Genomic DNA, 17,343 nt, shown 5'->3' on the forward strand with positions numbered 1-17,343 from the left:
ATGGTGGCTGGTACAGCCAGGGGTAGTGAGAAGAGGTGGGCAGGGTGCTGGGGCTGATGTCAGCTTTGACAGAAGGCCAGCAACTGGCCTTGAGCAGGTTTTTGTCCCCAGGAGCACGTGAGCAGCGACGGGGCCACCCTGTGGGGGTGCTGTCTGGCCCTAGGGCTCAGAACAGTCCCAGATTCAGCTCAGAGTCTTTATTCCTTTAGCTCGGCACTGCAATCCCAGGGTAGTGCCTGGCTTGCTGTTGGCCTCCCGCAGCACTATTTAGAGAAGAAATTCCACTGGGACACCTGGTACTTTGCAGAGCAGACGAACATTTCTGGACTTGCTGTGGGGAGAGGCAGGCTGAAGCTGTGGTGCCAGGAAACAGGCTCTCCTAGGTGGATGCAGATGTAATGGACAAGGGCCGCAGGTAAGCCTTCTGCTGGGGTGGGTGAGTGGGACCCTCCTGCCTGCCTTTTTCTGCAGGGAGGCTGGCCTGGAGGCCTGGCTGGAGCTGGGCAGACAGGGCCCAAAGCTGAGCTGGTCTGGGGGTGGAGCCTGTCAAGTTGCGGAGCTCCAGCCTGGCTCCGCCCCTCCCTTCCCAGGGCTCAAAGGGATGACATCACCAGACTGAGGGCTCTGACCTGGATGGGCTGGGCTTGTGGAAGCTGGCTCCACAGGGCTCCAGGACTTCCTGGGGTGGCCGGGCCTGCTTCTCCGCTACTCATCTGAATCCCCCTTCGGCCCTGGGATTTCTGCTTTGGGGGTCCTAGAGCTGGCAACTTATTTTTCAGATGTCCAAGTCTGGGGCTCGGGTCTTCCACCAGAGACCATGCCTGGGGCAGGTGGTCAGGCGCTCCTCCCTGACCTGGCCCGCACGGGCTGCTCCATAGTTCTGAGGGGGAGTCAACCCCTGGTTCGAGCCGGGCAGCAGTCAGCCGCAGCAAACCTACCATCCCCTTGCCGCAGGTCCATGCCACTCTCTCCGCCCCCTCCCCCCCCACCAACTGGGTGCTGGTGGTGCCTGTTTGTGGAGCATATGCTTGGCTGGCTGCTGCGTGTCTGCTGTTTATCCGTCTCTTCCCACTTAACTTCTGTTCCCGCCTGGCCCATCTGGCTCCCTGGTACCTGTCTTTCTCGCGGGCGCCTCCATGCGACACTGCATTCCTGCCCCGCAGTCCTCCTCCACCACTTCCCTCCTGGGGCCTGGCTCTCATCCAGTCTGGGCCACCACCGGAGCCCTTGACCTTGGATCTAGGGGCAGTGAGCTGCGTCGGAGTCCCTGCAGTGTTCTGGCCGCCCTTGGGGAGGGAGGTTGAAATAGGTGATAGAGGGTAGCATGTGAGGGGCCTGGGACTTGGTGGGGCAGGGTCTGGGGCTGGGGGGAGTCCTGCTTCACTGGGTCCTTCTGAGCTTCCTTCCCATCAGGGGGCTTTGTTGGGGTAGGGCCATGGAGACACTGCCCTCTGCCTGCAGCAGCTGTATGAGAGTGACCTGTGAGTAGCAGTAGAGAGAATGAGGTCAGGGAGGCCCCAGGATTCTTCTGACCAAGAACCTGGAGTGCACCCTGCTTCTCCCTGCGGAGGGGGACTGTGGCAATCTGGTGGTCTGGGCAAGAGGCCAGGGAGAAGCTGCAGGATGCTTCCAGTGGGCACGAGGCGGGTGGGTTAGGGTTGGCCTCCCCTCAACCACTAGATCCGTCCCACTCTGGCCTCCCCTCAACCACCAGATCCGTCCCACTCTAGCCAATGGCCCAATCACTGCTCCCTCCCCCAACCTCCCACCTGCTTCCACACCCCAGCACACACAGCATCTCCCGGGTAAGATGCAGTGGCTTCCCGCTTCCCCGGGACTCACACATGAGGGGCTGGTGGAGCCTGGAGGAGGACGGAAAGGAAGATCAGGGCGGGGACTGGGGCTGCTCCTGCTGGTGGAGGCCGCGCTGGGCCCGAGTCAACAAGGATCTTCCACATGCTCCCTGGAAGCGACTGCTTCCCTCGGAAGCCGCAGGGCTTGGCGGCCAGGCCTCGCCGCGTGCCGCTCCATCTGCCCGCTCCGCCGGCTCCTGGCCCGCTCCCTTGGCCTCTAATCTTCTTCCTTCCTCCTGAGCCTCCTTTCTCCTGCCTCGCTTCCCATCTCTGTCCGGCCAGGTCCGTCCGTGCCGCGGTCCCAGGCCTTCCTCCCCTCGGCCTTCATCCATCCAGCTTCCTCTTGCGCCTCTGCTGTTTCTCGTGTTCAGATTCTCTCTCTCATACATATTCAGCAGCTCCTTGAAAATCCACCTGGATCATTCTCAGTGCTAGAAGCTTAGATCCACTTCAGGAATAAAGAATAAAGCTTCTCACCCTGTGAATCTGCGTCCCTATCTCTGGACATGGGCCGGGATCAGCCACCTGGCCAGTGTTGGTGAAGCCGTATGCTTTTCCACACAGACGCACTTACTCCCTCAGTGCCTCCTCTTCCGACCTGGGACCAGAAGGACAATGACGTCCAGAGACACACAGTCCTGTGCCTCGGGGGCAGCCCCCCTGCCCTGGAGGGATTTGAAGATTTTAGTCCTGGAAATGTATACTCCGAGCGTCTGAACCTTTGTGATTTACAGCCCGTTCACACTTGCCCTGTTATCCCCTTCCAACTCCTGTAGGAGGTTCAGAAACGAAGGAAGTTTCTGGCACCAGCAGTGCTGGACAAACAGCTGGCATCAGATGGGCTCAGGTTCCAGCCCTTGACCGTGGCAGGTGAACAGAAAGATCCAGACAGACGTGGGGGAGTGGTGGTTAAGGGAGGAGGGGGTGTGACACTGAGCCACGCCCCACCCTCCTGGGGAGGGTGGGAGGCTGAGCAGGAGGAGGAGGGGGAGGCAGACCCAGCCAGGCCACTGCACAGGAGGTGGGAACGGGTTCGTGGTTCCCCAGCCCCGTTGTTCCCGGCTCCTTTCTCTGCCTTTTTTTTTTTATCATCTGGCCTTGTGACTCCTTTTCTGCTTGATTCTTCTGCCCCTGCCCATCTTTCCCTGCATCCTTGGGGTCTGCCACTATCCTCTGCTCCCTTTCTCTTCCATCTTCCCTATTCCTCACCTCTCTTTGCCCCCTGACTGCCTCCACATCAGCTCCCCAGCATCTGTCTCTCAGCAACAGTGTCATCAGTGTAGCCTCAAAGTGGCTGGACAGCCCAGGGGCTGGTATATCACATCCCTTCCCTAGAGTTCCTGACTCCGGTCGGAACTCCCAGGCTGAACCCCGTGTACCCTTCGTTTTTGAACCCCTGGGGGCTGTCCACTCAACCCCCACATGACATGCACCCAGTCACGCGGACTCACCTCGAGGCCCGTGGTGGGGCCTTGGGCAGACATAACTGCTCTTCTCTGGGGACGACTCCCGAAACCTGCCCCCTCCAGATCCTCCCCCAGTCTCAATTAGCCAAAGATGGTGGTTACACCCCAGAAGCCTACCTCTAACTTTTCCTCCACAAGCATGTGATTCTTCAGTTTTCAGAGTGACTGCTAGGCTAGTGTCCTAACTTCCCTTATAGTTTCTTTCACTTCTGTCCTGAAAAGAAGAACAAATCTAACAAACCCTTCAAAACCCACACTGTATGCCACCAAAGAGATTCCATCAGGTAGGGGGGGTCACCCGTGCCCCTGGCTCCCTTCATCAGCACCCCTTCCATGCTGACCCCCCAGCTGCTTTGGGAGGTAGAGTCAGAGCTGAGGCTCGTGAGCTCCAGGCCGCCTGTCCTGGGGCTAAAGGTGATGTCAGTTTTAGGAGAACCATGAGCTGGGGCCCCTCCAACTCCCCAGGGCGGTTTCTGAGGCAGCAGCTGGTGCTGTGAGAGCTGAGTCCAGTTGAGTGGTCTGGGGCACTCATACGCCCCTCTGAGCTCAGGTCCTTGTCTGTGAGGAAGGAGCAGTAAAATCCTGCCCTATGGCTTTGTTGAGAAGATTAAATGCAGAAGCAGGAGTGCAAGCGCTAGGTACGTGTACGGAGTTTCTAGAGAAGCGGGAATGGAGCATCGAGGCATCAGGTTTGCCGGGGAGACCGGCAGCAGGCAGCCCCCGGCCTCAGAGAGGTCTCAGAGAAGCCCCACAGATGCCCCGGGGCCTTGGGAGAGGCTGGCAACCTCACTGCCTCCACCACCTCCATCTGCATCCTGTTGTCTGCCTGGACAGGCATGACCAGCATGTCACAGTCTTCAAACCCTTTGCCCTTGGTGCCAGAGATGTGGGAACTAGGTCAACCCACTCAAGTTCGGAGGTGAGGCCCCGGCAGGAGAGCAGCCTGATTTCCTGCCTTGATGAGACAGCAGGCAGGTATGGAAAACATGATCTGGCTATAAAATTAACGTGGGTAAGGGACGCAGCAGAGGCACCGAGAAACCCTTGGTCCTTCCGAGTTCTGTGCCATGTTCATGTGGAACCACAAGTCCTCAGGACAGCACGTTGTCTTGGGTTCTATGGCTTCACCGAGCCTTGCAGACACATCCACTTAGCAGGGGTTACTTGACTGGGTGGTCTTCCCTGGTAGTTCAGCGGTAAAGAATCTGCCTGCAACGCAGGAGATATGGGTTTGATCCCTGGGTTGGGAAGATCCCCTAGGAGGAGGGCACGGCAACCCACTCCAGTACTCTTGCCTGGAGAATCCCATGGACAGAGGAGCCCAGTGGGCTACAGTTCATAGGGTCACAAAGAGTCAGACATGATTGAAGTGACTGAGCACTCATACACACACTTGATGGGGTGATTGGGAAAGAGCAGGAACAATGAGAGGGAAATAAAGGCGGGAGAGTCAAGCTGTTTTTATAACCCATTGTGTGGAAGGGCCCAGCTCCCCGCTTTTGTGCTGATTGAGGCATGGTTTAAATTCGACTTCCCCTCGAAAGAAACCACAGCACCAACAAAATGACTGTCTCGCATGTTCTGTATGTTGGCAGGTCTGGGTAGGACAGAGGCCCCTGGCTGCTGGAGGTGGAGGTATTGCCAGGTTGGGACGTGTGGAGAAGCTGCAGAGCTCACAGGACAGTGCAGAAGGTTAGGAAGGGCCAGATGGTCCAGTGGCTACAGGAGGGGAAGCCGAGGCCCAGACGCTCAAGATCACCCAGCCTGTTGGTGGCAGAAGTGGGCAGAGCACAGAGGTCTTCTGACCCCCAATCTTGAGCTTCCCAGGACTGCAAACTGCCCCCTAAGAAATGATTCCAAAAGGAGTCATGGCGCCAGAGACGGCTGAGCTTGGTCTGCTTCTGTCATTTGGAGGGTGTCTATCACAGAGAGAGGGAAAACTGAGGGCACCCCATGAGCCTGGCACGGCCTGCAGACATGACGGCTTCCCCAGGAGGCAGAAAAATGGGGGAAATTTGGGGAGGCACGGGCTGCAGCTTTGGGTCACCCTGTCCCCAGGCTTCCCTGATGACTCTCCTTTGTGCTCAGGCCTGGTAAGGACCCCAGGCTGCCCGCCTGATGGGGTCAGAGGAGGGGACAGAGCCAACGAGCCTCGCTCTGGCTTCTGCTGGTTGGCTGTGACTCCTGGTCTGCCTGGATGGAGCCGGAGGATAAGAAGAACAGGAAGAGAAAGGAAAGCAGCTGGAGGATGCAGGATGCCCGTCTGCTGTGTGGTGGAGGGGCCTGAGGAGGAAGGAGGCATGCGGGCCCCCAGCCAAGAGGCTCAATTAGGGTTCCCTGGCATCCACAGGCCGGAGGAACAGCCAGTGCCTGTGGGAGGTCAGAAACCGACAGACTTGGAGCCAGTGAATCTGGGCTGAAGACCTGCTGCTCTGCGTCAAATTGCCAACCTCCTTGAGTTCTGAGCAGAGAAGGCAATGGCACCCCACTCCAGTACTCTTGCCTGGAAAATCCCATGGACGGAGGAGCCTGGTAGGCTGCAGTCCATGGGGTTGCGAAGAGTCAGACATGACTGAGTGACTTCACTTTCACGCATTGGAGAAGGAAATGGAAACCTACTCCAGTGTTCTTGCCTTGAGAATCCCAGGGATGGCGGAGCCGGTTGGCTGCCGTCTATGAGGTCGCACAGAGTTGGACACGACTGAAGCGACTTAGCAGCAGCAGCAGCATGAGCTCTGAGCGTCACTCCACGGTATAGGCGACCCTGCTGACCTTAAAGACTTAGAGTGAAGATTCAACAATGAAGCTCCAGCCCAGCTCCTAGCACAGAAGCCAGCACGATGGCCGTGGTCCTGGGTTCCTGGGGTGCCTGCGGGCTGGCTCCCGCCATCCACCTGCTCCTGGAGTTCACACACTCAGACCAAGAGGAAAACGAGGAAAGGATGCAGGTTCTCCCACAGTGACAGAAGCCAGCGGCTGAGCCCAAAGTCCACGCTGGGTCTCGACTTCCCCAATCCACTGTACTTAATCGATGGGTTCACAAGCTTGGCCAGAGCAATGCCATCCTTCGCAGGGACATGAGGGGAGACAGAGGGGGAGAAGGTACTGGGCATGTGTTGGAGAACCAGGTTATGGACGTCTGTATGTACGCCGCCGTCAGGATCTGCTACAGATCCGACTTTGAGCAACTGGAGCCCGGTTACTCGAAGGAGATCCCTGAGAAGGTGAGGTTCTTCTCAGACTTTCTGGGGAAGAGGCCTTGGCTTGCAGGGGCCAAGCTCACCTAGCTGGACTCCCTGGATTATGACATCCTTGATGGGCACCGCCATGTTTGAGCCCAAGTGCCTGGATGAATCCCAAACCTGGAAGACTGCCTTTCCCATGTTGAGGGCCTGAGGATCTCTGCCCCTGAAGCCCAGTCGCTTCTGCCCAGGGCCTCTGTTTCTGGAGACTGCCCTGTGGGGCAATAGGTGGGACCTTCTAACCAGATGGAGTGAGGAGCCGGTGCCCTCAAGAGCAGCCGGACCTCCCTGCCCCCAGAACCACCTGTCCTTTCCTTTCTCCTTCTGGCCACTCTAGATGCCTTCACAGCCCCCTTGTCTCCCTCCCAACTCCCTTCCCATCCTTCCTTTAAAGCTTCAGCTCCCGTTTTTCTTCAACAAATTTCCTCCCCCACCCCCATGTTCTTCCTCCTGCACTAAAGCTCAACCAGACCGTCCTTCCTTTCCGTGGTTGCTTCTGCCCTGAGGAGTCCACCAGACCCCCGTCCCAGAGAGCTCTGCCCTGAAGACCTGACTTGGCTAGTGTGGGGGCCATGCTTCCCTGTGTGGTTCCTGCCTGCCCTATCTGGTCCCCAGTAAAGACTTAATCATACCACCAACAACTACAAGACTCTAGTACGTGTGCTAGAATCTGAATGTAGCAGGCGCTTCTCATGGCTCACTCCCTTCCTCCCACAAACCCAGCCGGCCCCACCACTTCGCTTGGTGCTCCAAGGTTCTGAAAGCAGAGAAGGCAACTCTAGACGCTCAGGCTGTCCTGGCAGCGGAGGGTCCACTGATCCCAGACCAGGGTCTTCTTCCTATGGAGCTTCCCAGAGTTACTGCCAGGCACCACCAGGCTCCAGAGCCCTGGACAAAGGTTCTCGGATGCCTGTCTTTAGACATAGATACAAAGCGATCAGCGTAGTAGATCCCAGAATTCAAGAGAGATGGAACTGCTGGTCTAAAGCCATACATCATCAATGCACAGTGAGGGGGGACTTTGGCCACGTGGGCTCTGAACCCCAGAGCCGGCTAGGAGGGGCTTGTCCTTGTCTGGAGAGCCCTCGGATCCTCTGCCACTCTGCAGGCACATCAGTAAGAGATGCACTTGCAGGCAGACAGACGCCAGTTCAAATCTCAGCTGTATTCCTTTCCAGCTGCATGACAACGGGTTTGACCTCTCTAAGGTCTGCTCCCTTGTGTGAAAAGGAGGATGCCAGTTCATTCGGAAGGCTGCCCGGAAGAACAGCTTGAGAGAGGCACACCATTTAACCACCACCCAGTGGAGGTGACTTGACGGTGCTTCAGACCAGTGACCGGTGGTCCTGACACTGCACTGTTCTGCTCCTTTCTGTTCTGTCCTGAACCTCTTCTGCTTCTTTGCTTCACTTGAATCCGATCCAGTGCCATCAAGTCCTGATCTTTGACCCCTCCCATCAGCCTGACCCTCCATGGTCCCCACATCTTCAGAATAGCCCTGCTGGAAGTGACCCATCCCATCTGACCCTGGCTCACCTGGGATCAGCAGGTAGGTCTCCCTCCCAGGACAACTCCTTGAGCCAGGAGCCAACGTTCCCCAGCAGGAGGGGCCAGGGCCCCAGGAAGAGGAATGGTTCTGGGTTTGGGCCTCCACTTGGGAGCTGGCTCAGGCCCATCTCTGGCCACTCAGCCTCCTGAGGAGCCTGCCGTGAGGGACGTGTGACTAGCCCTAGACCCTCAGTGCCCTGGTCCACTCCCGGCGGATCCGTCCACACCTCATTTAGCCACTTAGGGAGGAGAAAGAGCAAGGGGAGCTGGAGAAATCTGTCCAGACCCTGATGAATAGTTTCCCAAGCCTGCTGTTGCCATGGCAGCCAGCTGGGAACACCATTTCCAGGGCCCGAGGCGCTAAGACCTGCACGGGGGGCTGCCCTGCTGGGCTGCTGCCCACTCGCCTACCCCCACCCGGCCTCCTGGCTCCTTAGCAACTGCTGTCACCATTGCCATCGCAACCACGGCTGCAGCTTCTGCACTGGCAGCTGGAGTGGGGGAGGGGGCAGTGTCCAGGGATGTTCTAGGAGGAGGCGGGGAGTATGTGCCTGGCAGAGTTGAGGTACTTATGAGGTAGGAAGGGAAAACCTGGGCCACTTTGCCTCAGTGGCTCCTTCCTGACTATAGACTCCTAAGGATGTGTTTGTGTATCTTGGTGTATGTGGGTTTTTCTGGAGAAAGAGTTTAGAGTTTTTATCCAACTCTCAAAGAAGACCAAGATCCCCAGTGAGTAAGAGCCACAGTCATGGACACTTCTGCTTTCAGAGTCAGAATCATCTCAGGGACTGGTTGATCCCCAGGCTTCAGAGATAAGCACAGGGGAAAGGTGGAGGCAGGAGGCGTACTACTCAGGGACCCCTCAGGGGTGCCCCCTGGGGTCCTTTGGGAACCGGGGCTGGCGTCTCCCTCCTGACCACCTTAGATGGTCCATCCTTCTCATCTGCCCCGGCTTGCAGCTCTGCCCCGAAGTCAGCCGTGCAAACCATCTGTGTTTCCTGTGCCCAGCCCCTGAGTCCCGTGTCCTACACACCCTCTACAGTGTCCCAGCAACCTGCACACTGACCAGCGGGGATGTTCACTCACCACTGCCATTTAGAGATGAGAACTTTGAAACAACAGATAAAGTGAGCCATCTGCCAAGTCGATGCAGTGGGTTTCCCTGTCCCCGAGGAGCAGGAGTCACAGGGCACCATATTTTCTCGGGGGACACTGTGCAATCGCCACTGTTGGCTACATGCAGATCAAAGGAAGTGACCTCGGGACATCCCTGTAGACTGACCTCTGCTACAGAGAATTGCCCATGCCCGCAGGTCAGGTACCCCTGGGTATCCTGGTTGGTACCCTTGGGCGGGCAGATGGCACAGTGTCTCTGGCTACCAGGTGCCTGGTTCAACAGTCTAGGTGAGGGATTTTGAAGGTTCCACAGAGGGAGCAGAAAAGACCAGATGCCCCACACTTCACTGGCATGTGGGGGGCGGGCAGGTGTTCATGAGGGGCCTGAGAGGGAGGTGAGAGGCTTGGAACACCCCCAGGCCACGTGGGCTGTTGGCATCCTAGCAGAGGATGACAGGGACGCTGTGTTCGTCACTGCTGTGCAGAAACACAAGGTACCATCCGATCCGCAAGTGGGAGTGGGGGGCTCCGTCATCTGCAGGCTTCTGTGGGAGCAATCTCTCGGCCCCTCATCTTGCCCCAGAGGCGCAGCGCCGAGAGCAGATGGTGAGGGGGAGGAGGGTGGGTCCCGATTCCTGAGTCACTTGTCTGCCGGGCTTCCTTTTGGGGGTGCTGGCAAGTACAGCACGCTCCATCATCGCGGACAAATTGGTGGCCGGATGGCAGGGAGGCGAGGGTCAGACAAAGGAGGTGATGCTGGGAGTGCCTCACACCCAGTCAGGAGGTGATTAAGCTGTGGAGGAGAAAGCCGGGGAGTCATCGCTGACTCAGGGATGAGGCTGCTGCTCTGTTCTCGCCTCACCTGCCCGCTCACTCGCAGGCTGGAGCGGGGAGGCTGGTTGAAAAGGTGAGTGATTCAGAGGCACTTTAAAAAGCAGCGCTTCTTAAGCTGACGAGCTTCTGAGACTGAATCAGACTTTTTTTTTCCTTTAATTTTCCAATGTGAGGAGGTTGGAGTCTTTTCTGAGAACTAGGGACAGAGCCCAGGGTGGACACAGCTGGGGGCCTGGACAGGCGAAGCAGCCATGTGCCCCCTAGCTCTGAGTGGGGTGTGTTTGAGAGAGGCTGCCGGCTGGCTAGTTAAGGGCCTGGGATGTGAGCCCAGTCTGGACTCACTAGCTCTGGGCAGTGACCACTCCCTCCAACTCCACGGCAACCCCAGGTCTATTTTCTCATCCATAGGAAGAGACTAGAATTCCTGGGTACCAGACTGGGAGGGGAGAGGGCAGGGCAGCACCGGTGCAGCCCTAAATGAAGAAGAAGTAACTTCTCTTCAGTTTCTCTCTCCTATTCCGAAGAGAAGTAAGACATCCTGATTTATATCACACGCTGTGGTCACAACAGAACAGTAAGATGGGTAATTCAGTGATGCAAATTACCCTCAAATACAATAAACATTTATTGAAAGACGCTGCTTTATTGTTGGCGACCCCCTCTGGGAAGGTGCTAAAGGTGCGCGGATCTGGTTGGTGGGTGTCCAAGGAGACTGAGATGGTGCTCCTTGTGTTTTGGGTTCAGAGTCTCAAAGACAAAAAGTCAGAAAACTAAGCTTTTGGAAGGGCTGAATATAGAATAATCAAGACCCTAAACCTTGGAGGGTTCGTCAAATGCCCCATGTCGGGCTGGGTAACACCAAACATGTGCCTTGAGAGTGAGTCTAATTCTCTTTCAATTTTTCTTTATCCCAAAGGAGAAGGAAGAATCTTTGACCAGCAAGAGCAGCCAGCTTGCAAAGACAGGATGGCTGACATGAGGTGCAAACAAGCAAGTCAGGGAGGTCACTTGTTTGACCTCCAGGATGCATTGCCCAGAGCCCGCAGGGTGATTCCAGCTGTGCAGGGCACCCGTGCCCAGAGCCCCTGTGAGCCTGGCAGCTGACAACATGCACCCAAGGGGCCAGGTCTCGGCTGGGGCTCACCTGGAGACACACCCTCCATCCTGCTGTCCACGGGCTCCCTCCTGCCTGGTACCACTCCCACCACCTGACCGTTCTGGGCTCTGCCAAGAGCCGCCTGTTCAGCCGGTGTGAGCTGCTCACACATAGCTTTCCTGCTGTTTCCTGGGGTTTATTATGACCTTGGGAAGAGTCAAAGCCATTTTCTCCTTGGCAGGAATGGGCTTTGGGCTTGTCTGAATTCTAGCCACAGATGCATCCAGAATGTTCCCACAGCCACAAGAGCTCCACAGTCAGGGTCACTTAACCATCAAATTGGGAGCCAGGTAACCAAGATCTTGGTTGGTTCCTGCACCCACTGGTGGGAGGGGCCTGACAACCCATGAAGCGTCCTTTTCTGCTCCCAAAGCCCGCTTCTTATACATGCCTGGCCTCCACCAGCCACACAGACAACTCTCCTAGGAACTTCCCTCCTCACTTGCCATGCATGGGCTGCAGCCTCTTGCCATTGAAAGCACAGACCACAGCCATCAGCATATAGATTGAGCTGTTAACACAGGAAGAACAGAGTGAAAAGGGAGGGGGCTTACAGACCTGAGGTGGGCTTTTCTGGGGGAAGGTGGTTTCTGAGATGAGGGGTCAACCAGCTGCTTCTGCCACCTCACCAAGGAGAAGGGGAGAGTCCGAATAAGGGGGTCATCACTATGCCTGGCCCCTCCCCCATAGGGGCAGAGGAAGGGGCAGGAAGCAGGGCTGGCGTGTCTCTGCACCCCCACTGCCAGTCCCAGGCCATCACCCCGACACGTCCTGCTTGCTGAAGGATCTCCCTGTCCAGTCTCTACTTTCCATAGTGGGTCTTGATTCTCCTTTGAATCTTGGCCACAAGCAGACCTTTGCTGAGTCTGTGACCACAAGGCATTTAAGATGCAATGTTAGTTTCCCCCACCCCGGGGGAAGGGCGGGAGGCAGGTGGCAGGGCTGGATTGGAGCCCAGGATGATGCTTGGTGGGAAGCTGGAGGGGCAGGTAGACTCAGATTACACACTTGGGAGTCCAGACGAGGGAGCTGATGCCTCGTGAGATGAAACGGTTTGTTTACCGAGAGCTTGTGCTCATTGATGGGAGAGCAAGACTACGCTCAGGTCATTGGACACCCGAGCCTTCCTGCAGCTGTGGAGCCTATCCCATCCAGCAGTGGCTCAGGTGATGACGGGTGGCACAGCTCTGGGAGCAGAGGGGCACCCCTGTGTAACCTCGACCCCTTCCAGATGTCCCTGCCTTGCACCAGGGGTTACATGCATCCTGGGGGCACACTTGGGAGGAATGACCTTTTAGAGGTGTTATGCCTGGATAAACCTCCAGACCCTGTGGGAATCAAAGCTCTGAGTGGAGTCCTGCAGTGTCTGCTGTGGCCTCCACGCCTCCCCTGTCTCCTGAATGTCTCCTGCTTCCAGGGGGCTCATGGCTTTCCTAGTGACACTGGGATTCGTGGTTGTCACCACTCCTGCAGCTGACCCTGTGTACTCCCTCCTCCTACTTCTCTCCATGTGCTGCTCTGTGAACAGCTGTTCCTGCCTGGGGAGGAGCACCCAGATCTGCAGACCAGGCTCCTGCTGGTGATGTGAGTGCCACTGCACACACGGCCACACACACTCGACATCATCTCTTGCACACTTGCCACGTGCTGGATGGCGGAGTGCACATCACATGTGACGGGATCTCTGCCCCAAGCAGTGGTCAGGTGAGTGAGGAAGCTGCCTAGTCAATCGGTGGCTTCGCGGCAGCACGATGTGACCCATGTTTGGCCATGACAGGCCCAGGCCAAAGGAGTTTCAAAACAAAACAGATGGATGGTTACATCAACCTGGGAAGCAGGAGGTGCCCAGAGAGGGTGGGGCTTGGCTGGATCCCTGGAGGATGCCTGGGGGGTCAACCAGGGGAAGGGCGTTCAGGAAGGGAAAACGCAAACGGGACATATACCAGGCAGGTGTCCAGCTGCTGGATCCACTGGAAATCTCTCCACTCCTCACCCGGAGCAGGCTATCATGGTGGGAAGGGCTCCCCTGGCAAGAAAGTCAGACACAGGTGTGGGCCAGGGCAAGTCACTGACCTACACCTCATGGAACACGAGAGGACTGGATAAGATGGTCTCTCAAGTCCTTTCCAGCCCCAGAGCTGCCTTCTCCCCCTAGACCACTCTAGAAACCCCAGACAGAGCAAATAAGGTTCACCGACACTAAGACCTCCTCCCAGGAAGGCAGGTGAGGATGGAGCAATAGGGCTGCAGGGGAAGTAGGGGGCTCACCTTTTTGGTCAGGCAGGCCCCCTCCTCCTGTGGGCAGGAGGATGTTGGGGCAAGAAACTTACATCTGATGGACATGCTAGTGGGAGCTTTTCTGTCACGATGTTCCACTCCAGTGCCTTCACTTCTATTATTACACCAGTGATTTATTCCAAAAACATAAACTGAGCAACTGGCTCCCTAGGGAGAGGTTCCCCCCCGCCCTGTGAGCCGCCTCCCCAGCCTACTGTGTCTGCTGTGCTTGATTCAAGCTCATTCTTGGGGTGGGTGGGGGTGATGGCAGGGCTGGGCAGGGGGGCTATGTCCCTGCTATGTCCTCCCGGACACTAGACGTTAATGGCTCCGACCAGCGGTGCTGCCTGCCCGGTGCTGCTCTAATGCATTTGAAACCTGGGTGAATGTCATTCTTGGAGCTGTGGGTTCCTCACCTCTGAAACATGGAGGAAAATTCTGAGAAGACAGTTTCCCTTTTAGGAACCTGGGGACAAGCAAAGACTTGAGTTCCAGCCGGGTGCTCTCTCCCCTGGTGGCTGGTGCTCCCCATCCCAGGAGGATGGACACAGCTCTGGGTTGTGCTCCTTCTCCAGGGGCCATTGTGGGCATCCCCATTAGCACCGCTCCAGTACTGTGGGGCTGGCAGGAGAGATGCTGTCACAGAAGGCAGGATCTGGGACCACCTGCTGTGTCCTTGAGACAAAAACCCTGGAGTTTAAAACACCCTCCCAATAATCCATTGTGCTTGGCTTCTCCTGGCTGAGATGGAAACTGGTGAAGGTCGTGTGGGGGCTGGGCTGGGCAGACGTGTCACCGAGGCATGCTGGGTAATCGCTCCCTCCTCAGGACCCAGGAGATGTTCTGCCTGCACGGTGCCGTCATTTGTCACTTGGCATATGTGGATGTATATTTTAGTGATTTTATGAAACACAGCCCGTCTGTATTTCAAGTCTTTCAAGGGAAAGAGCAAAGTGATACATAGTAAGTTTTCAGTAATTAACTGATTTTCTTATTGCAGACGATTATAACCCCAGTTTCAGAGTTCATGAGTTTATTAAAGAATTGGAATTTTGAACTGTCAGAACATAGGAGTCTTAGCATCCTAGGCCAATTTCCTCATAGACCTACATACACAGCATAAGTTATAGTATCTCTCAATAAAATCTTCCAGGAGGGCTTCCTTGGTGGTCCAGTGGTTAAGAATCCATGTTGCAATGCAGGGGACACAATTTCGGTCCCTGGTTCTGGGAATATCCCACATGCCCTGGGCGGCTAAGATCGTGTGCTGTGAATACCGAAGCCCACATGCAGTGGCTACTGAAGACTGTGTGCCTACAGCCTGTGCTCCACGACAAGAGAAGCCACCAAAACATAACTAGAGAGAAGGCTGCACTAGAGAAGAGCCCATGCAGCAACGAAGATCCAGTCCAGCCAAAAATAAATAAATAATATAAATTGTATATAAAAATATCACCGGGGGAAGAGGAAGCAGGTGCCAGGCTGTGAAGGTGGCAAGAAGAAGCCCCTGAAGCAGCCCAAGAAGCAAGACAAGGAGATGGATGAGGGAGATAAGGCATTCAAGCAGAAACAGAAGGAGGAGCTGAAGAAACTTGAGGAGCTAAAAGTGAAGGCCAGGGGAAAGGCCCCCTGGCCACAGGTGGAATTAAGAAATCTGGCAAAAAAATAAGCTGTTCCGTGGACCTAAGACAGTGATGATCCTTAGTTCCATTCCTCTGCAAACACCGGCATTCCCTGCCATAACAGCCTTTGCATCCTCTAGCTAAGATGAAGTCTTGTCTTGGAACTTATTGTACATTTAAGAATAAACTTTTGTAAAAAAACAAAACAAAAATCATACACTGGCTCATTTGTCTTCATTTCTTCTCAGCCGTTTCTACCTTAGCTATGAGATCCATATAAACCCAGTCCAGAATCCTGCCAAAGTGTATTCTTAAGTCTATGTTCTATTCTGATTTCTGTACCACCTGAAATTAAACCAACTCATTGGAAAAAAAAAAAAATCCTCCAAAAGGTGTGTATGGCTGGAAGGCTGACATCTGTTATCACTTGGCTCTTTTTGTTCCTTGCCCAGGGCCAGTCGGCAGTGACACAATTGAGTTGGAACATTGACCCCAGGCTCATTTTCTTTCTACCATGTCGTGACTCTTCTTGGTGTGTGGGCCGAGGCAGTGGCTTCTGGATGGTTCTGTGAACTCAGCTATGCATCAGGAGGCTGAGGCAACGGGGGACAAGACGGCCTTGCCAAGTTCAAATGAGCAAAGAAGAATGTGTAGACTTTCTAACAACAAGAGCAGCAGGTCATCCAGATTCTGGAGGGGGAGGGTCACACCAAGTCCCCCGCACCCCACATGATGCCATGTCTCCTTCCACCAGGAGAGGAACGTGGTCATGACCATGCCCCGTGGACTGCAGCATGCCGGGCTTTCCTGTCCTTTACCATCTCTAGGAGTTTGCTCAAACTCATGTCCATTGAGTGGATGATGCCATCCAACCATCTCATCCTCTGTCGTCCCCTTCTCCTCTCGCCTTCGTTCCTTCCCAGCATCAGGGTCTTTTCCAATGAGTCGGCTCTTCGCATCAGGTGACCAAAGTATCGGAGCTTCCACTTCAGAATCAGTCCTTCCAATGAATATTCAGGATTGATTTTCTTGAGGGTTGACTGACTGGATCTCCTTGCAGTCCAAGGGACTCTCAGGAGTCTTTTCCAGCACCATAGTTTGAAAGCTTCAAGTCTTCGGCGCTCAGCCTTCTTTATGGTCCAACTCTCACATCTATCTGTACATGACTACTAGAAAATCCATAGCTTTGATTTTTACAGACCTTTAGACATCCTAATAGAGGCAGAAGAGGTCTAAATGATTTTTACCTTGACTCCTTCTTTAGGAGGAGTCTGAAAGGAGAAGAATCTGAAATCCAGAGGTGACATAGGGCTTCCTCAATTTCTTCCCCCTACCCCAATTCACCTGTAGTTCACCTGCCCTTACCTTTAGGTGTAATGGCTTTAAAGCCACCTCTCCTCTTCCTAAACTTCTTATACGAGAAAGTGTTTTTAAGCTCGTACAGAAGATGATCCAGACACCTCTAAATCTCTAAGGCAGGACATGCCATCCTAATATCAGTAAAGACTTTCCATCTCACTTTCATTTGTTTGCTGCTATATTTCCTAAACTTTTCAGTAAATAGAAAAGGGATCCCTCCCTTATATATCAAAAAAAAAAGTGAAGGATACTAAAAAATTCTTTTTGGCTGCACTGGGTCTTCATTGCTGCTCGCAGGCTTTCTCTAGTTATGGTGAGCGGGGTCTACTCTCTTGCGGCACACGGACTTCTCATCGTGAAGGCTTATCTTGTCGCGGGGCACTTTCTCTAGGGTATGCAGGCTTCAGTAGTTGTGGCACATGGGCTTAGTAGCCCCGGCATGTAGAATCTTCCCAGACTAGGGATTGAACACGTGCCCCCTGCATTGGCAGGCAGATTCTTAACCACTGGACCACCAGGGAAGCCCGTTATGTATTTTTCCATGGGTGTCAAATAGACAGATCTGCCCTCCCAGGGGCCTTGCTGCGGCCTCTTGTTGAGGTTAACACAAGAGAGCTTCCTTGCTCATAAGCCATCTAGCTGCTTAACCACCTAAAGTCAAATGAAGGTCGTTCGTTAGTCCCTTGGAGAACTGACTCTGCCTAATGACAGAAAGGTAATATCTTTAAAAGCTTTCTCTTTTATTTCCTGCCAAAGTTCAGGTTGATTTATAGGCTAGATCCAGCCTGGGCTTCTGGCACCCAAGCTTGTCAAAGAGGAAAACTAGCATAAGACCACTGGGACTTCCTGATGGTCCAGTTGTTAACACTC

General features: G+C 55.0%; 1 pseudogene; it reads left to right on the forward strand.

Annotated features, from left to right (window-relative positions):
• Positions 1-1,391: 1,391 nt before the first annotated feature.
• Positions 1,392-15,329, forward strand: LOC101902198 (glutathione S-transferase Mu 1-like; annotated as a pseudogene).
• The last annotated feature ends 2,014 nt before the right edge of the window (positions 15,330-17,343 follow it).

Source organism: Bos taurus, chromosome 29 (assembly GCF_002263795.3).
Source record: "Bos taurus isolate L1 Dominette 01449 registration number 42190680 breed Hereford chromosome 29, ARS-UCD2.0, whole genome shotgun sequence".
In the NCBI taxonomy this organism is placed as follows: Eukaryota; Metazoa; Chordata; class Mammalia; order Artiodactyla; family Bovidae; genus Bos; species Bos taurus.